The 22,296-nt window shown below is 38.8% G+C and overlaps 1 protein-coding gene across 1 annotated transcript in view; it reads right to left on the bottom strand.

Moving 5' to 3' along the window:
- LOC139727282 (oncoprotein-induced transcript 3 protein-like) overlaps positions 1-16,058 on the bottom strand; it is a 36,750-nt gene extending 20,692 nt beyond the window's left edge. Inside the window, exon 1 of the mRNA XM_071638237.1 lies at positions 15,928-16,058. The gene's annotated coding sequence lies outside the window, so the exon portion shown is untranslated. The remainder of the gene's footprint in view (positions 1-15,927) is intronic.
- Between the last annotated feature and the right edge of the window lie 6,238 nt (positions 16,059-22,296).

Consider the following 22,296-nt stretch of genomic DNA (forward strand, 5'->3'; position numbering starts at 1 on the left):
AAGTTATTCTCATTTTGAACAGGAAATAAGGAATTTTTATGAGAAATGATTGACAGGTAAAAATCAATAGCAATGATTTCAATAATTATTCCATAGCAATGCTAGCAAGTTACAATTTATCAGCCAAAGTCTCCGTAAACATGTGTCGGATGTATATAGAGAATTATCTTGACTGCAATGGGATCCATTTCTGTTTTCCAGCTTCGTGGGTAACAACTATAGGTATATATTTTCAGGTCTAGCTGTTGTGGTTACACCTGCCGCAATGCTGATTAGAAGACTTCGCACGGGCATTGAAACGAAACATCACTCAAACAATAGACCAGTTCGTAATCCCACTTTGCGCATAAGCAGAAAAAGATCAATTGCACCAACAGGCATTTTTGTTTGTAAATTCACTGAGATAAGCATATGTGATACGATGATTATTCATATGATCCTTATCTAAATGGTATTTCGCAATATAAACGAAAATAGGCTGCTATTGCATTCAATACAAAACAATGAAATGGATGCCTGCTAAATTGTCAACTGATAGAGTATTCTGATTACCTGCACTAAACGCAAGCTCATTCTTTGTTTGAACATAAATTCCACAAATTGTAACGGCGGGCAAGCTTATGCATTATGCCGCTTTGAAAACGAGTAAAGTGCCAAACCAACTGAGAAAAAGGAAACGTCATTTCTACCAACGTGCACATGAGGTAATTACGAACTGGCTTTGACTCTTGTATTTTGTCTCACTAGGCGTTTTCACATCAGCCCGATGTTTCGAAATAGCGCGCTTTTTTCTAACTTGGGAAATTTTCCCGATAGCGAAATAGCGCCCTATTTGATAATGTGAACACAAATTAGCGCGCTAATTGTATCGCTCTGATCGAGAAAATTTCTCGACTCTAACTCGGGAAATTTCTGAAATAGCGGGATAGTAGCGAGCTATGAGGGGTTTTCACATCAGCCCGATAAAAATCCAAGCTCAAGATATTTTCATATTTCCCAAGTCAGAAAATAGCGCGCTATTTCGAAACATCGGGCTGATGTGAAAACGCCTATATATGAAAACGACTCGAGAAATTAGCGCGATGAATCCCATCATGCCTAGCGTGTGTGACCCGATCGATGGAGGCAAACTGCACACAAATCATGAGGAATTTTTGAGAGGGCACACACATTACTGATGCTGTTTGCACATACTCAGCTGTCGAATTAGCTATTTTAAGATTTTTAACTATTCGGGCTACCCCCTCTTCGGGCTGATGTGAATAAGAAATGAAATAGCGCTCTAATTCGCAATCGCGGAAAATATTTCGAGCTTGGATTTTTATCGGGCTGATGTGAAAACGCCTTATGATAGAAATCGATGGATAAGCCACGTATAATGGTACAAGCGTGATAAAAGAAACTCTCTTCACCGAACTGACATTCAGTGCCATCATCGTCCGGCCGGAATTTGACTTCCCAGTAACTTCCCATTCGGAGAAGTGTAAAAATGACCTTTAGAGCTCAAGCTGTCTTTGCATGGCCTGAATAAATTGAATTCTGCCAAACTAACGACTCTTTTCACAGCCACCACTAAGCTAAGAAAGAGTATTGTGATTCTATTTTTATGAGAACAGGAATTTAACAGACACAACAACAGCAACATACACACAATGCAGCTAATATTAAGAGAGAAATACACGTCCATCCTTACACTTCCTTTCATCTTCTTGGTATTCCATCCCCTTCCATTCGTTCTTATAATAATTCAATTGTAAAGAAACATAATCAGAATGAATAAACGAGGAAAATGCTACAATTCTTTAGCTTTATACACAAGCGACTGATGGAACAGAAAGTGTTTGAAAATGTGAAAAAAAATGATTGATATAAAACAAACTCAAAGGGATGGTACAGTATTGGTGGAGATGAGAATTGGGCTTTTAACTTTTTGCGAGATACTGAGAAAACACTTATGATATAAAACAGAGCATACCATTTTAAGAGGAATTCAAAGTTTATTTGATAAAAATCGGGTTTGGAATCACTGAAACATCAAAAAAAAAGAGTAAAACAAAGCGATCGTAATAAAGTGTGGGTCCCACACTTTATTAGAACCGCTCTCTTTTGGATATCTCAGCCATTTCAAAACTACTTTTCATCAAATAAATGAATTCCTCATAGAATTACATGCTCTTTCATATTTCATAAGAGGTTTCTCATTATCTCACCAAAAATGTTAGAAACCTGAAATTAGGTCTCAACCAAAACTATACGATCCCTTTAAGAAAGTAACACTTCGTGGAAAAAAAAAAGTACACACTCATCCTTTGCAAATGGAGCCATAAGGGGGAAATTGCAATGAATTGGCGGGGAAAATTCTAAAATACACTCTCCTTTATAGCCCTGCATCCGTGATTAATGGAACAGAATTTTTGTTTGGAGTGTTGTTGTCTTTGTTAAAACTAGGTTCGATTTTCTTTTCTTTCTTTCATCCCTTCTTCCTTTCGACACTTGTTATCATTTTGTTTAATGTAGGAATGGTCGTCAGAGACTTCTAATGCTATGAGAAGCAATGCACCGACAAAAATTAGTTTACAAAATAAGAACCTATATATCCCATCTGCTAAAAAATATGAAGCGCGCTTTGATGAAGAATAACATATAACCTAATAAGATCAGTACTGGTGTGGATAATGATTGACACAATGTTGTCCCCATGAATAAGATTCTACTGGACTATTATAACAAGAGTTTGTTAACATTCCAGTCGGAGGAAGCTGACTGCCCCACGCGTCGTACTACGCTGGGGTTAGCAAGTTATTGAAGCTATCAAAAGCTTCAAGTATGTTCAATGGGCTTTTCGCGCGTGCCAGGCGAACAGCAACAAAAGCTGCTATTGTTGTGTTACTGAATTGACACGGAGCAGAATTTCGTCTTGCATCTAATTGGTATATCAATACATAATTTGTATGCACCATCAGTATTTGAAAGAGATCAAAAGTTCCATCCAGAAAGCTCCCACAAGCCCAGGAGATTAGTGGAAGTGCGTGCGTGTGCGGTTCTTTCATTGTATTCTGGTCGTATTGTTCCTGCCGCGTTGTTGCGTTGGTCTTGCAAGCCCAATAGATTAGTGGAGAGCCCATGCTGCGCGTGCGTAATAAAGCGGTCTTATTAATATGTGTTTTGTCCCTATTGTTCCTGCCACGTTGTTGCGTTGGTCCTGGCGTTGTTGGAGACAGACATAAAGTCGCTCCCATCTTGTACACTTCTCATGCAGAGAAACGTCTTTTATCCACTTGCCTTCAGTGGTTAAATGTACCCCAACCAACAAAGCGGCCAGAGAGCCTTAGAATTTGGAAGCGTGGATGCAAAGACGCCACTCAATAAATATGTAAAATGGGCATAAACATTGTTTTGTGACACTATACCAGTGCTTTATGACACAATTATTCAGATTACTAAAAACTGCCACATACTGAAGCAGGGTGCTCTTTCAGATGGTGTAGGTCCCGAATGCACTGTGAAACATAAGATGAACCGAAAAGCACTGATAATACTTTATTACGCTGAATATCGTTCCGTGAATTTCCGAAAAAGCAAATTTTCATTCCTGCTAACTCGGCTCGGAGGGTTGAATCTCTTTTCTCTGACTTATAGCAAAACAAATCATGTGAATGAATTCACCTTAATATGTAACAATTCTTTGTATTTGTCTATCAGTACTGGAATCGTGTGTGCGGTTTATTTATTTATTTATTTTTTCTGCTATCAATATTATGCGGTTTGATACCTTCACTTATAAGATTGAAATCTATCGAGTTCTTTTCCTTAATAGACACCAGCATCTTAAGAAAAATATCTATTCATATATTTTGTACTCCAATAAATTGCATGAACAGGGGATTAAAGGTAAAAACAAATTGAAGGAAATTAACAGAATCGGTTTCCGTTTGAAATTATGGTAATTTACATCATTTTTTTTTTTCATTGAGTACACTCGGCCATCTACTTCCAATAAAAACACAAAGATTATCAGTCGGAATTGCCCCGTTTCAGCTGTGAAATTGTAAAAAGACATACCGTGTTACACGAAAATTTATCAAGACGAGATATGAAATAATTAAAGAATACATGACAAGTTATAAGAGTACTGATCTACTTCTCAACTTTGATGAAGTTACAATCACAAATACATTTTGCTGCGGCAATGATTATGTATACAATAATATGTATTGCTTGATCAAGTTTTTAACAGGAAAGGTAAATTCAGTTTAGAGAAGATGATTATTCCCTGAAGCATTTGGTCCTAACGCATCACTTAGGAGCTCATGGGGCACAATGTATGGAGCCTGCAAGTTAAATGTAATTGACTTGGGGTAAAGGTTCATGCAAATTTTACTGATGGAGAATGTATCTCTTTTGTAACAATTACTGGCCAATATCACAATAGCGCATGGTACATCACCGCTGGTCGCAAAAGGTTATTCTAGAGAAGCAAACCAAGTCTCTCATTGGAGCGGTTTGACTCTTTAATGTAGGTAGATAACCGCTGACCGACAGGAATTGTCGAACTAAAAAGATTGAATGAGATACAATAGACAGGATGTTGGACCTGTATAGAGTGCACGCACGAAGCTTTGATCTCAGCGGGCCTATTGTGCTACCACGGAGGTACTCGAGCCTCACCTCGTACCTCCTTGGTGCTACTAGGAGAGCGAATCATAGTGTGCTAATTACACCGTCTGCTTCACTTCCTGTTCTGATGGTATATATAACGAGGATCTTAGAGGAGCAGAACAAACTAGTTTTTATCTACCCATCTATACGACATCTTCGAATTCTTCGCCTTCAACGATCATGGATGACTGGCCACCAGCCATACGAGAATATCTCAAGACCCTTCCGAAAGTGGACCTCAGCTGGCTTGATGTGGAACCCAAGCCGAGGAAGCCTCGTCAGCATCGGGAAGTTCGCCGCTCTCGACCCGGGAGACCTCCTGTCCACGAAGAATTCCCCGACCTGGTGCCTACTGTGGAGAAGTTCATCAACAGCTACTGCCATAACGCAGCGCATCGTCGTCAAGAAGAAGAGGGCTGCTCGTGCGTGCCGTCCGTGCCCATGATCAGGGACCACCTGCTGGCGTCTGTACCCGGTCTTCGGAACAAGTTTCCGAAGCTTGGTAAGATTCGACCATTGACGTATTTGTACTCAAAATATTTTCCTCGTTAATAAGTTGCATTTTTTCCAGGATGATTAACAATAATAAAGTCGCTGATATTATTTAACATTCAAATGTTCTGAAAAAATAACAAAGTAATGAAGTAAAAATCCGAGCAAGGAAAAAATGTCATGTTCCAAAATATATCAGACGTAATGGCCGGGGTTGGGAATAAAGTAAGAGTCCCAGAAGGGGAAGACGAAATTATAGGTATAATTGATACTTTTTATGGTGTTTCAGTGTCATAATGATTAAAGCTCAATTTAATTCTGCCCTCTTCTCTTTCCAGATACCTGCACCATCGCCAGAATGATGCTACCTCCGAACAGAGGCGTGAGAGCTGCAGCGAGCTACAAGTCCCTCATCAAGGCACGCATTTCCCGCAAGGCCGCGGGCGAGGCGAGAAAATTCAGACAGTGCGAGCGCCTACCCCAGTTTGTCCCCAAAGAACCCGGAAGCTGCCGTGATCTTGGATTGCCGGAGGAGAGGCTCCATCGAGTTTGAATCGATGATGAAATGACAACCCCAACGGCTCTTTTCAGAGCCACCACAAATTCAAGAAAGAATACCCCGTATGTAACAAAAGACATGAAAGCAAACGCACCTGAACATAAGTGTGTACAAAATGATATTATACAGGACACCACAAATAAAAACTCAACACTCAAACATGAATAAGTATATTCCCCTGTCCTTGCTTTTGATCCCCCCTTTTGGGGGGATCAAAACATTTTAAGAATGTTATTACATAATGTGAATGGAAATAGAGACAAACGCGATGAACGAAATGCCGCATATGAGAGAGAAAAAAGGCTTTCCTTCGATGTACAAAAACATTTGCAATAATATAAAATGAGATTTTCGTTTTCGTTCAATAATCCTGATAAAAGCACTTTCAAAAATCACTTCAAAAGTTAGTTCTTTTTCTTGATAGCATTTTAGATGTGTTTCAAAATTGACTTGGGCTAGCCTTACATGGTGACCTTATTGAATTCTAGCTTTAATTTTGCATTTTCCTATAGAGTTTTAACTCATCTCTTTTTTAATTGTTTAATGAAATAAATGAAAAGAAAGTAGACAGAGCGAATGAACATTGAATGGAAGGAAGAAGAATGTGGGACGCAATAGGCTCCATTTACTCAGAAAAAAAAACCCTGTAACCCAATCAGGACAATTAGCTCCACTGTGGAGCTGAGTGATGATGTATCTTGTCATACGTTTAGATTCTGTTTCACGAGGAGCATGAAAAGAGAAATTAATTGTTATCTTGTAATCCATTTTCTTCAATCCAAGGGATTTGTTTAAAATGCAAAATATGCGTGTTCTTCTTTTGATATCTATTCAGATAAAATGAAGAAAGAAAGAGATGGAAGCTGAATGAATTAACCCTTAAAATGTGCCATGATCGCATACCCGACTCAGTCGACGGCGTGCGAACTTCGCATATTCCGCTCAAATACGTAAATCCGCCCAAAACCGATCGATAAATCGCCAAATGCCACGTCACAATGAAAGCGTTTTTGGGTTTGTTTGTTTGGGGTTTTTTTTTTTTTTGCGATTCCGTATCTCCCATAATAGCTTGCGTTTTATGGGGCTATTAAAAATAAGGGGTTTTTCAGATTGAATATGGACAAAATGACAAATTGAGAGAAAGAAAATGCACCATTCTTGTCAAAACAATACAAGTGGTCTGTGAAAGGGAAGGTAGACATACATAATAGGCACGATCCAGAAATTCTCTCCTATTTATTTAACTGACTCATCAAGACGTAAACTAAGCATTCGGGAGACTGTGTTAGAAACTTGATTATAAAAGGGAAATAGGAGATTGAAAATAATTTAGTCTCATTTTGAACGGGAAACATGGAATCTATATGAGAAATGATTGACAGGTAAAAATCAATAGCCATGATTTCAATAATTATTCCATAGCAATGCTAGCAAGTTGCAATTGAGAATCTGAATATAAGAACGACCCAAGTCCATGGAAGAGCATTTCGAGTAAACTTTAAAAAAGAAAAAATCGTATCTTTTTTATTTGTCCAAAAGTAACATTCTATTTAACTGTGATGGGAAGGCAACAATTGTATATACAAATTAGAACATATATCATTATGACAATCAAATTTACATTAATTGTGGAGAGGCCATTTTGTGTGATGGACTTGGGTCGTTCTTTGAATCATATACACGATATTCTGCTATTGAGATGAGAGACGGATGAGAGAGGGCGCTACAATATGAATGTAAAAATGACCCAAGTCCTTCATTCTTACATTCATATGAGATTTGACTCATTCATTTCAGGTACTTCAGGGGGGAATTAGGATTTATCTGTTATACACAAGATGAGTCCATGCATAAGCTACAATTCCCATGTCAAACTGAATTTGGCCAAAAATTGGACTTGGGTCGTTCTTATATTCATGTCTTCAATCAGCCAAAGTCTACGTTAACATGTGTCGGATGTATAAAGAGAATTATCTTGACTGCAATGGGATCCATTTCTATTTTCCAGCTTCGTGGGTAACAACTACAGGTATATTTTCAGGTATAGTTGTTGTGGTTATACCTGCCGCAATGCTGATTAGAAGACTACGCACTGGCATTGAAACGAAACATCACTCAAACAATAGACCAGTTCGTAATTTCACTTTGCGCATGAGCAGAAAAAGATCAATTGCACCAACAGGCATTTTGGTTTGTAAATTCACTGAGATAAGCATCTGTGATACGATGATTATTCATATGATCCTTATCTAAATGGTATTTCGCAATATAAAATATAATAGGCTGTTATTGCATTCATTACAAAACAATGAAATGAATGCCTGCTAAATTGTCAACTGATACTGAGTATTCTGATCACCTGCTCTAAACGCAAGCTCATTCTTTGTTTGAACAATTCCACAAATAGTTACGGCGGGCAAGCTTATGCATTATGCCGCTTTGAAAACGAGTAAAGTTCCTAACCAACTGAGAAAAAAGAAAGGTAATTTCTACCAACGTGCACATGAGGTAATTACGAACTGGCTTTGACTCTTGTATTTTGTCTCTATGCAGTGGCGTACCGTGGGTCAAGACATGGGGGGGGGGGGGCACCTCATGGCAGCAACATCAGGTACAATTAAATGCGAGCGAGCGAGCTTGAAAATTTTGACATTTTACAGTCTCCAAACTGCCGTTTGTAGCTATGTTTTTTCACTTTGGAAATTAAGGGGAGGGTGCGCACCGGGCGCAACTATTGGCAATTACTGACAGCAACATCAGGAGAATGGCATAACGATTAAATGTGAGCGAGCGAAGCGAGCGAACTTGAAAATTTTGACATTTTACAGTCCCCCAACTGCCGTTTGTAGCTATGTTTTTTCACTTTGGAAATTAAGGGGAGGGTGCGCACCGGGCGCAACTATTGGCAATTACTGACAGCAACATCAGGAGAATGGCATAACGATTAAATGTGAGCGAGCGAAGCGAGCGAACTTGAAAATTTTGACATTTTACAGTCCCCCAACTGCCGTTTGTAGCTATATTTTTTCGCTTTGGAAATTAAGGGGAGGGGTGCACCGGGCGCAACTGCTGGCAATTACTGACAACAACATCAGGAGAATGGCATATAACACTTAAATGCGAGCGAGCGAAGCGAGTGAGCTTGAAAATTTTGACATTTTACAGTCCCCAAACTGCCGTTTGTAGCTATATATTTTTTTTTGCTTTGGAAATTAAGGGGAGGGGGCGCACCGGGCGCAACTGCTGGCAATTACTGACAGCAACATCAGGAGAATGGCATAACGATTAATGCGAGAGAGAGAAGCGAGCGAGCTTGAAAATGTTGACATTTTACAGTCCCAAAACTGCCGTTTGTAACTATATTTTTTCGCTTTGGAAATTTAGGGGAGGGGGCGCACCGGGCGTAACTGCTGGCAATTGCTGGCAGTAACATCAGGAGAATGGCATTACGATAAAATGCGAGCGAGCGAAGCGAGCGAGCTTGAAAATGTTGACATTTTACAGTCCAAAAACTGTCGTTTGTAGCTACATGTATCGCTTTGGAGGGAGGGGGCGCCCGGTGCGCCCCCTGGATCCGCCACTGGCAGTCAAGGGCGTCGGTTTATGTTCATGATTGGGGAGGTATGACCAGCGAGAGGGCGTCGAAGTGACCAAGCGGGAGAAGGATGTCCAAAATCCGCACTTTATAATAGAGCATCCCCTAATTGTTTGTGTTTGTGAGTGTGTGTTTCATATATATGGAAAAGTTAAGAAATAGCCAAGGTCAAGTCTTATTATTGGCAATGCAAGGTATTTTAATAATCTATAGACTAATTTGTAAAGCAACACTGCAAAATCAATGATCTAGCTTTGATAGCATTTAATGTGTACAACCTAGTCAACCTACATCACATTGCGCAACATTGCAGCGACTCTTTTAGCCGTTCCGATGTTCTGAGTACACTGCGCACATCCTGCTTATATTCAAAATGCCAACCAGGAATCAAGCTGAATCACAATCTTTTGTCGTCTCCGGGCTTTTTGAACAATGTTTCACTATTATATATACCTCTTTAATTATGGTTAAAATAAATTTTAGAAAAATATCGTTTTTCTTGATCACCCTTTCATGTCGATCTCAAAAGCAGTTTACTAACCCTTGAATTACCATTTTGGCAGTTTTTTTTTCTTCTTCTTTTTTTTTTTAAACCAGCGGACTGGGGGAGTGGGGGGGGGGGGCACGTGCCCCCCCCCCCCCCCCCCCCCCCTGTAGTTACGCCACTGTCTCTATGATAGAAATCGACGGATAAGCCACGTATAATGGTACAAGCATGATAAAAGAAACGTTCTTCACCAAACTGACATTCAGTGCCATCATCGTCCGGCCGGAATTTGACTTCCCAGTAACTTCCCATTCGGAGAAGCGTAAGAATGACCTTTAGATTACTCTTAAGCTGTTGTTGCATGGCCTGAATAAATTGAATTCTGCCAAACTAATGACTCTTTTCACCGCCACCACTAAGCTAAGAAAGAGTATTGTGATTGTATTTTTATGAGAACAGGAATTTAACAGACACAACTACAACAACAGCGACATACACACAATGCAGCTAATATTAAGAGAGAAATACACGTCCATCCTTACACTTCCTTTCATCTTCTTGGTATTTCATCCCCTTCCATTCGTTCTGATAATAATTCAGTAGTAAAGAAACATAATCAGAATGAATAAACGAGGAAAATGCTACAATTCTTTAGCTTTATACACAAGCGACTGATGGAACAGAAAGTGTTTGAAAATGTGAAAAAAATGATTGATATAAAACAAACTTAAAGGGATGGTGCAGTATTGGTGGAGATGAGAATTGGGCTTTTAACTTTTTGCGAGATACTGAGAAAACACTTATGATATAGTACAGAGCATACCATTTTAAGAGGAATTCAAAGTTTATTTGATAAAAATCGGGTTTGGAATCACTGAAACATAAAAAAAAACAAAGTAAAACAAAGCGATCGTAATAAAGTGTGGGTCCCACACTTTATTAGAATCGCTCTCTTTTGGATATCTCAGCCATTTCAAAACAAACTACTTTTCATCCAATAAATGATGAATTCCAAATAGAATTACATGCTCTTTCATATTCCATAAGAGGTTCCTCATTATAAAACCAAAAATGTTAGAAATCTGAAATTAGGTCTCAACCATACGATCCCTTTAAGCAAGTAATACTTCGTGAAAAAAGAAATACACACTCATCCTTTGCAAATGGAGCCATAAGGGGGAAATTGCAATGAATTGGCGGGGAAAATTCTAAAATACACTTTCCTTTATAGCCCTGCATCCGTGATTAATAAAACAGAATTTTTGTTTGAAGTGTTTTTGTCTTTGTTAAATTAGGTTGTTTTTTTTTCTTTCTTTCATTCTTTCTTCCTTTCGACACTTGAAGTTATCATTTTGTTTAATGTAGGAATGGTTGTCAGAGACTTCTAATGCTATGAGAAGCACTGCACCGACAAAAATTAGTTTACAAAATAGGAACCTATATATCCCATCTGCTAAAAAATATGAAGCACGCTTTGATGAAGAATAAGATATAACCTAATATGATCAGTACTGGTGTGGATAATGATAGACACAATGTTGTCCCCATGAATAAGATTCTACTGGACTATTATAACAAGAGTTTGTTAACATTCCAGTCGGAGGACGCTGACTGCCCCACGCGTCGTACTACGCTGGGGTTAGCAAGTTACAGAAACATGTATTGAAGCTATCAAAAGCTTCAAGTATGTTCAATGGGCTATTCGCGCGTGCCAGGTGAACAGGAACAAAAGCTGCTATTGTTCTGTTACTGAATTGCAGAGCAGAATTTCGACTTGCATCTAATCGGTATAGCAATACATAATTTGTATGCCCCATCAGTATTTGAAAGAGATCAAAAGTTCCGTCCAGAAAGCTCGCACAAGCTCAGGAGATTAGTGGAAATCCCAAGTGGGTGCGTGTGCGGCGGTTCTTTCATTGTGTTCTGGTCGTATTGTTCCTGCCGCGTTGTTGCGTTGGTCTTGCAAGCCCAATAGATTAGTGGAGAGCCCATGCTGCGCGTGCGTAATAAAGCGGTCTTATTAATATGTGTTTTGTCCCTATTGTTCATGCCGCGTTGTTACGTTGGTCTTGGCGTTGTTGGAGACAGACATAAAGTCGCTCCCATCTTATACACTTCTCATGCAGAGAAACGTCTTTTATCCACTTGCCTTAAGTGGTTAGGTACCCCAACCAACAAAGCGGCCAGAGAGCCTTAGAACTTGGAAGCGTGGATGCAAAGGACGCCACTCCATAAAGATGTAAAATGGGCATAGACATTGTTTTGCGACACTATACCAGTGCTTTATGATATAATTATTCAGATTACTAAAAATTGCCACATACTGAAGCAGGGTGCTCTTTTAGATGGTGTAGGTCCCGAATGCACTGTGAAACATAAGATGAACCGAAAAGCACTGATAATGCTTCATTACGCTGAATATCGTTCCGTGTATTCCGAAAAAGCACATTTCCATTCCTGCTAACTCGGCTCGGAGGGTTGAATCTCTTTTCTCTGACTTAAAGCAAAACAAATCATGTGAATGAATTCATCTTAATATGTAATAATTCTTTGTATTTGTCTATCAGTACTGGTATCCTGTGTGCGGTTTATCTATTCATTTATTTTTTCTGTTATCAATATTATGCGGTTTGATACCTTCACTTATAAGATTGAAATCTATCGAGTTCTTTTCCTTAATAGACACCAGCATCTTAAGAAAATTATATATTCATATATTTTGTACTCCAATAAATTGCATGAACAGGGGATTAAAGGTAAAAACAAATTGAAGGAAATTAACAGAATCGGTTTCCGTTGGAAATTATGGTAATTTACATCATTTATTTTTCATTGAGTACACTCGGCCATCTACTTCCAATAAAAACACAAAGATTATCACTCGGAATCGCCCCGTTTCAGCTGTGAAATTGTAAAAAGACATACCGTGTTACATGAAAACATAATCAAGACGAGATATGAAATAATTAAAGAATACATGACAAGTTATATGAGTACGGATCTACTTCTTAACTTTGATGAAGTTACAATCACAAATGCATTTTGCTGCGGCAATAATTATATAATTTAATAAATATTGCTTGATCAAGTTTTTAACGGGAAAGGTAAATTCAGTTTACAGAAGATGATTATTCCCTGAAATATTTGGGCAATAACGAATCACTTAGGAGCTCATGGGGCACAAAGTATGGAGCCTGCAAGTTAAATGTAATTGACTTGGGGTAAAGGTTCATGCAAATTTTACTGATGGGGAATGTATCTCTTTTGTAACAATTACTGGCCAATATCACAATAGCGCATGGTACATCACCGCTGGTCGCGAAAGGTTATTCTAGAGAAGCAAGCCATCGTCTCTCATTGGAGCAGTTTGACTCTTTAATGTAGGTAGGTAACCGCTGACCGACAGGAATTGTCGAACTAAAAAGATTGAATGAGATACAATAGACAGGATGTTGGACCTGTATAGAGTGTACGCGCGAAGCTTAGATCTCAGCGGGCCTATTGTGCTACCAAGGAGGTACTCGAGCCTCACCTCGTACCTCCTTGGCGCTACTAGGAGAGCCAATCATAGAGTGCTGATTACACCGTCTGCTTCACTTCCTAGCTGTTCTGGTGGTATATATAACGAGGACCTTAGAGGAGCAGAACAAACTAGTTTTTATCTACCCATCTACACGACATCTTCGAATTCTTCGCCTTCAACGATCATGGATGACTGGCCACCAGCCATACGACAATATCTCAAGACCCTTCCGAAAGTGGACCTCAGCTGGCTTGATGTGGAACCCAAGCCGAGGAAGCCTCGTCAGCCTCAGGAAGTTCGCCGCTCTCGACCCGGGAGACCCCCTGTCCACGAAGAATTCCCCGACCTGGTGCCTACTGTGGAGAAGTTCATCAACAGCTACTGCCACAACACAGCGCATCGTCGTCAAGAAGAGGGAGGCTGCTCGTGCCTGCCGTCCGTGCCCATGATCAGGGACCACCTGCTGATGTCTGTTCCTGGTCTTCGGGACAAGTTTCCGAAGCTTGGTAAGATGCGATCATTGACGCATTTGTACTCAAAATATTTTCCTCGTTAATAAGTTGCTTTTTTTCCCCAGGATTATTAACAATAATAAAGTCGTTGATATTATTTAGCATTCAAATGTTCAGAAAAAAATAACAAAGTAATGAAGTAAAAATCCGAGCAAGGAAAAAATGTCATGTTCCAAAATATATTAGACGTAATGGCCGGGGTTGGGAATAAAGGAATTAAGAGTACCAGAGGGGTGACGAAATTTTAGGTATAATTGATACTTTTTTACGGAGTTTCAGTGTCATAATAATTCTGTCCCCTTCTCTTTCCAGATACCTGCACCATTGCCAGAATGATGCTACCTCCGAACAGAGGCGTGAGAGCTGCAGCGAGCTACAAGTCCCTCATCAAGGCACGCATTTCCCGCAAGGCCGCCGACGAGGTGAGAAGATTCAGTCAGTGCGAGCGCCTACCCCAGTTTGCCCCCAAGGAACCCGGAAGCTGCCGTGACCTTGGATTGCCGGAGGAGAGGTTGCATCGAGCTTAAATCGATGATGATATCACAAACCCTAACGGCTCTTTTCAGAGCCACCACAAATTCAAGAAAGAATAAACCTTAATGGAACACCAGACATGAAAGCAAACACACATGAACATGAATATGTACAAATATTGTATATAGGACACCAAAAATATTAACATTAAACATTGAGGTGATGAATGAGAATGTTATAACATGATGTGAATGGAAATAGGGAGACACGGAATAAAAGAATAGCCACAACAGAGAGAGAGAGAGAAAAAAAAAGTTGCTCTTTTGATGTTCAAAAACATCTTCAATAATGCACAATAAGGTTGTCGCTCAATATCAGCACTTTCAAAATTCACTTCAAAAGGTCAGTTCTTATTCTTGGGAGCATTTCATATGCAATGAGATTCACAACAGAGTTGAGTTAATCTTACATAATGACTCATTGAATTCCAGTTTTTTTATGTCATATTCTCTTTAGAGTTTTAAATTGCTTATCCCTCTTTTGCCTGTAATGTTTGATTATCATCAACACTCCACGTGACTGTTGCAATTTCACCAGAGTGTACCAATTCTGACTTGATATTCTACTGATCTTCTGATAGAGATATCGCCCATATGTACGATGCTCCGGATCCAGCCGAGGAAACTTAAATAGCAGCACGTTTGATCAGTCGGAAACTGCAGTTCGTTGTTCCCTGCGAGTTTTGCATATGTGAATTTCCGCGTTCTACTATTTAAAATGCGGACAAGCGAACAAATAGCGCACGTATCGGCGACCAAATCCCTATAGATGTAGAGTTTTTCACTTCAGCAGACATCCACCTCAGATGTAATGGACCAGGATAATTCGTATAATTCAATTAATATTCTTAACTGCAGACAAATCCTACCTAACTAGAAGGAAAGCACAGTTCATTATTTTCAGGCTTAGGATTACATTTACAAGGCAAGTACTGTCAAAACAATAGAACATAGTGGCAGCTTCTTATTAACTTGACAAAAGAAAGAAAGTTAACTCATTCGTCAGCGACTTTGGGAAAATTAAACATTTTTTTTTAAACGAAACACACACAAAAAAAGGGCCACAACTTTGTAAGTTTTAGAAAGTTGGCAAGCAGTGATAGTATCCGCTAATTGAAGTGAAACTTGAGTCATTACTACACTCCTATCTCTTAACAGCAGCAGCAACAACAACGACAAACATTGATATCATTTTGTACACATACTACTCCTCAGAAGTAAAAACAAACAAACAAACAAACAAACAAACAAATTTTGCTGCCCAGATGCTGTAACACTCGTGTGAAGCACCTATTTGCAGTTCAATAGCACGACTTTGATAAATATCATTATTGTTTGATATTAGTTTTGACTTTTAAACTTTGAATGCCCATGACAGACTTTCTTTTTTTTCTATCTCTCTTCTTGAAGAAGGGGGGGGGGGGGGGGGACTAGAGTCGGTTTGGGGATGGCATTGGTGAAGATTCTTCTCGTATGCTTGTTAGATCTGCTCTACATAGTGAAGCTATATGAAAGACAGGAAAGAGGGGGTGATCTTTACAGTGACCAATGAACCTTTTAATTTTACCGAGGCAGTAGAAGTCTGTCCAGTCGGGATGCCACTGGTTGTCCGGATTGCACTGGTACTCGTCCTCTCCGAAGGCAGTGGTCCCCTCGGCGCACGTCAGGCGGACGACGTCGTACTGGTTGCTGTACACGTCTTGGTCGGGGACGAGGATGACTGCGTACGGATCGTTTAGTGGCGGTCGTGCGCAGCCTGATATCGAGAATACGGGAGATAAAAGAATTCAAGTTTCAAGTTTCAAGTTTGTATAACATTTATTTTCCATCTTTTTTTTTTCATGTAGGGAATCACATGCATGAAATTATTGTACAGGAAGGCAGAACCTCAAAAAAATTCCAGTGTTCATAAGCTGTAATTGCTGCTGCTGCTTTTTGAATCTCGTGGTTCTTGTCTTTATTCTAGATTTATCAGGAGTATATATCGCCGAATACTTTATACAATACATAATCTTATAAAATAAAACACACATACATACACACACAACGTGAAGTTGGCTTGGCCACGTACGTGATGGGTGCTACTTTGGATACAAGTCGTCGTGACGAAAGAAGAGCTAGCGGACATTGCAGTAGATCGCTTATGTAATCACTTAGGGGAGGGACTACAGTGTGGGAGGGGGTGGTTCGAATAATTAAAGTAAAATCTCTTTTCATCATTTAATGAAACATGCTATTCCAAATGAGAGTATTTACACATGATATCACATAACCTATATTTTTCATTACGCTATTTGGTAAAGTCGAAAATCACGTTCAACATCACTTTCAAATACCTGTGATAGTTAGTACACGAACGTTTTCCACAAACTAAAGAAATAAACATATATAAATTATAATTTATACTTTCCATAAAAGACACCAACAAAAAAACAATCGCTAGACAAGAATATAAAAGGAAGGAGTCACAAAAGATTTGTCACCGGCATCATACGGGCTCAGTTCGGAGAGAGAAAAAAAATGTTGTCTGATATTGGAGATAGATTGTGTGAAATGTTGTGATAATACTCCAAATGCAACAAGTGCAGCTGATAATTAAGAGAATTAACAAAGACCAAAAGACTGGCGGCATCTCGACAGGTTTGAATTAAAGTGTTTGTACAATGTATAATGCAAGGTGAAATCTGAAGGAAAACAAAATTCAAAGTTTAAATCAAAGATTTGTGCAGCCCAACACGTGACGTCATATTCATCGCAATGAACCGCATAGCCCGATTATTCACACTCAGAAGTCATCATCGTCAGTGAGCTCTCTTGAAATGCTAAAACATCGACTTGCATCACTTGTGAAAACATGACATGCTCATTGGTCACCAGCGGCGTGGTCATTTCAAGGCGATTCTTGTCACTTTTCATACGTTGTACACTTCATAAACTTAACATTAACCACGTAACATCTCATTAAAAGTCGCCGGTGTTGGCGCTCTCCATATGATTTGCCTGGAGTAGGTTTTCACCATTGTACGTTTCATGACCTCCTTCCATTGCTTTTTGATAAAGTCAGAGTAATGACAGAGCACCGGCTTCCTCTGTCTTCACTTTTCTCGATAGGCGCCAGAGAACGTTTTATAGTGCATAGCACACATCTATTGTAGCTATCCATGAGTGACATTTGCCGGCATCCGCCTTGATTCACCTAATTATTTCTGTACATGGGACAAGAAAGAGAGATAAAAAGAGGTATATGTGAACAATCAAGATAGTAGTAACAGTGGACTAATAGTTGGCACACCTTTTAAGTTATCTGAGAAATTTTGTAATTTTTGTCCGAAAAGCGTAAGTGTTGCATCATCAACCACTACAAATCACTGCTGTTGATTCAACACTTCTTTCCGTGTAGCACATTAGGAGATGATAGGCCTCCTGCAAACACAACCTACAAGCTGTTCAGTTCTGCATTCATCTACTTACCCCTATTAGTGACCCAAGGCTTGAACAATTGTATACATACAATAATAATACGTGTGCACTTGTACATTTCTCTGTATGTCTCAGCACGTTTTGTCCCCAATCTCCACTGCAAATTATCCATATTTCCTGGAGATTAAATGATAGGATGGATGGAATCTAATTAGCCTCTCTGAAAAGGCAAGTCCTAATATGAAGAAAAAAATGAGCTCGTGTGTCATTATATATTGGAATATCATGGAAGAGCTGTTATTATCAGTATGGACTAGGACAGGTTTTTGTATGCTGCTGAAAAAGTCAATGACTTAACATGGTAAATTAATCAAAATGTTCCTCTTTTGCAAACAAGCCGTCTTTGTCGTATAAAGCACACTAACTCTACAGGCATTAGAGTACACTGCAGTGATGCAGCGACCTAAATTTTCGTGTCCGATAAGCACCGCGCCACCTATCCTAATTACTCCTGCCTGAATTCCTATTACTGCCCAAAATATAAACTCTATATTATAGAAATTGAATAAGTTATTGTATACACGTATGGTTTATTGGCTCCACCGCGATCACGTCGAGCTCACCCCCTCCCTGCCACGAGATACGGAAGACTACAAATGTCTTATATCTTCCCATCAATGCATGTGGCATTAAAACAGCTGAAATCCGACTGAAGAGTCGACATTATTTTATTGATCTTATGTATTGTGCTATTCATATACATCCGCACGATTTGCATTTAGTTATAAAACTCATTCTTTTCTTTCCTTTTTACTATGCACAACCATAAGATTAATATCAAACGCGAGATCAAGCAAACTTACCGTCATAAATTTACTGATGTCCAACGTCAGTCGAGTATTTGCCAAATCAGTTGCATTTGCTATTAAGCTCATCCGCGGTCTTGAAATAATGTATACATACATATACAAACATATATTGTTTAGTTATTATTTACATAATTGTAATTGTCACAACTTTTAAGAAACGGAAGTTTGCTACCCATGACAATGTTTCAATGGACGAGAAATTATGTCTTTATTTTACTCCTCAATCAAAAAAAAACCTTTAAAAATGATGAGCAAGGCATGTGAAAACATAAAGGAGAGACAGAGAGAGTGAGAGAGTTAATTGTAAATAAACGTGCGGCCCAAACGCTAAGTTCAGACCAGGTGCCAGTATAGTAGATATCTGATATTTATGCATATTAGTGATATCAATATACATTGATACATACTGGAGAATGTGTTAAAATGAGAAATAATTTTATCATACACCTTTCAGAAGTACATGTTTTAATTTTTGTCATCACTATCTTCAGCTGTAAGAGAGAAGAGGAACACTGTTTTTTTTTAAACAAAACAAACAACTCACATAAAAATATGTTTACAAACATCAATTAGAAGTAGAACATAAGGGGGCTATGTACATGCAAACAACTTATTCTACATAGTTAAGGAATGATAGATCCGCACTTATACAGACTCCATATACGATATAAAAAGCAATTTACTCAGCCAAAATTATATTATACACGGTATCAGGCAAACTTTACAATCTTTACAATGTCAAAAACCGCTATGACCATATACTTAAAGTCAATTCCTGTTTTAGAAAATCCATGGGCTCACACAAAACGTGATACGAAAAAAAAAAGAAGTCAATGAAAGACAGTGTAATTTACGTATTTACAGGCATAAACATGATAAAGCACACATTGAAGCTAGAGAACGTGTAGATACAATCATGAAATCCAATAAATATTTGATATTTTCAAGGCGCAGTTGGGCTTTATGAAATCCGTTAAACCTACCTACAGTTCCACGACATTCAAGTCAAACATTTACCCCCCAAAAATCATAAAAGATAAACATATATCGAAGTGAAAATTTAGTAACTTCACCTTTTTACTACGTTTCAAAAGCAAAATATGTATATGATACATATGCTTCTAACATACACACTATCACGCCAAATACATTGACATTCTGCCGCGCATACATAACATATATATAAGGAATGTACAAGTTTAAACAGAAATATTACTAGTCAAATGTGGAGAAAGAGAGAGAGGAAACTCGCCTCTCCATACCTATGGTAGAGCAGCAGTCCATTACAATGAACTGAAAAAAGAAGCCTATTCAAATCGACTGGTATTCAAGAACTTATTTACACCATTCTGGGGTTTAGTGATGCACGCTTGTACAGCACTCATAAGATCTCTCATACGCACCTGTTGTAGGGATTTTAGTTGGCAGGTCAGCAATGGTTGTTGAAACTGGAGGTACAGCTGTCGAATCTATGGAGGCAAATATGACTTATGCACTGATGATAACTGCCGTAAGTTTTTCCTGCTTTCTTCAATGATAATTCTCAATAATCACAGCCGACCAACAAGGGAGCTTTTGAAATTGACATAACAGAAATAATTCTAAAAGCATGCATATATATATATATATAACATGATTCAAAACTAGGGGAAAGTAACACATGGATTGGTTCAATCAAAATTAATGCCAAGTAATATACACATTGCCAGAGTCAAGATGCAAGCATGAGAATGGAACGATCTGGACGATTTCTTTACATCTTCATCTATGTTGTTGTTTTTTTTTTTTCAGGACATTCACGCCTCTTTTTCCTTTTATAGAAACGTGTTGATGCTCCACGCTGAATTCAGAAGAGATTCAAATGGGTTATTTTTGTCCAAGTAATTGGATTCTAATTCTAAGTAATGCTTCTGGGTAGACATTTTGAATCAGAGCTTGAAACTAAAATTGCTTTTGTTTAGATACTATTTTCAAAAAGGCACTGATGAAGTGATGACCGCATACAGTGATTCTTTGGCACAATTCGATTTGCGCAAACAGCACACATTGTATGTAGATCGTACCCTGACAAGTAGGAATCTCTGAGCTCCAACTCCCATCCATGCATTCACTGGTGCAGCTCTGAATAGAACAGTTGATTGCCTCATATCCATTACCGCACGAAAAGGTGATTGTGTCCCCGTCTTCGTAGTAAAAGACGTCGCTCACGTTGACTTCTGGAGGAGGCTGGATGACCAAACCTTCTCCTTTTGGTGTCTGGCAATAAGCTAGAAGATGTAAGAGTGCACAGGGGCTAGTATATTTTACTCCAGAGCAACTACTATTCCAATCTTCTCTTTGGTCTGTTTCACATGACTTCATTGCAAGATATAGCACAAAATAGAAGGTAATGTTCGGGTTTGGGTTACGCTTGGTTTGGTCTGCATGGTCTGTGTCAGTTTCAAATTCTAATTGTGACGCTATTATCATTGTGATTTTCATTATCATCATCATCACCATCTGACAGGTTGTGGCCTATGTGACATCGCCAGCTGTGTCGCAGAGACATTCCTATCTCAATTTTAGTGAAACTTTCATTCTGAATCCCATTGTTTGCTTTAGTAAATTCACTTGAGTTTGAAGCTTGTGTTGAATATGCGTAATAATAACTGTTCGTGATAAAAATTTGTTGCATCAGTTAGATGTGGAGGGGGTAATTCGGGACCGATTTATCTTCTTCATAGCATACCCGCACAATATTGTGATGTTGGGTCCCCAAGTGTTCCGTTTGAGCAAACTGCGCTGTTTTCTCCGATGAAATTACCAGGAACACTGCAGGACAGATAAACCGTCGTGCCATCGTCGATAGCTTGATTTCCGTTTATGCTGTACGCGTTTGTTATGTCGATATCGTCGTCGACGTTGGATGGGAAACATTGCGCTGTACAATTAAAAAAAATATTAATGTGATTAAGAATTTTCCACTGAAAATCACAAATCAATACATGGTTATTCTTTTGTGTCAGTGTGACTATGCAATTAAAAGGAAAGAAAATTATATTACCAAGACAATTCGTTCTATGACAATTGCCACTGACAAAGCAGTGACAGAGCCAGTGATCACTTAGATAATTTCACAAAACCGTGGTAGCAGGATATACTCGACCAATTGGTATGCTGTTACTGTTTCATATTTAACTTCACATGTACTTTACAAAAAAGAAACAAAAATACAAACAAGCAATTAGCAAAATACAAGATATGGTATAAAGTTGGTAATGACAAGACTGTGTGTCAGCATATATATATATATATATACCGGGTGTCCCAAAAAAAGCGGAACGGTGGATTTTCAGTACCTTGCGTTCTAAAAGTGATATATTTTTTGACATCATTAGAAAGAGCATCTTCCGCAAAAGACCATGACACCAAAATCATTAAATAGGGTTGAACACTTTTTATTCTACGCCAATTTCTGTAAATGCAGTCATTTTCAATTTTTTGCGACTTATGAGATAATAATTTGGGTGCGACACGCGTTCCATACGGTGAGTTGTGTAAGCTCGTTGATCCATGTCAACAAAAGATAACGCTTTCATATTGGGAGCGCGCGCGCACACACACACACACACACACACACACACTGTTTTTTTTTCCTGGCCCGTACC

Source organism: Diadema antillarum, unplaced genomic scaffold (genome assembly GCF_040938485.1).
Source record: "Diadema antillarum isolate AM-2024a unplaced genomic scaffold, OU_Dant_1.0 seq00000124_RagTag, whole genome shotgun sequence".
NCBI lineage: Eukaryota > Metazoa > Echinodermata > Echinoidea > Diadematoida > Diadematidae > Diadema > Diadema antillarum.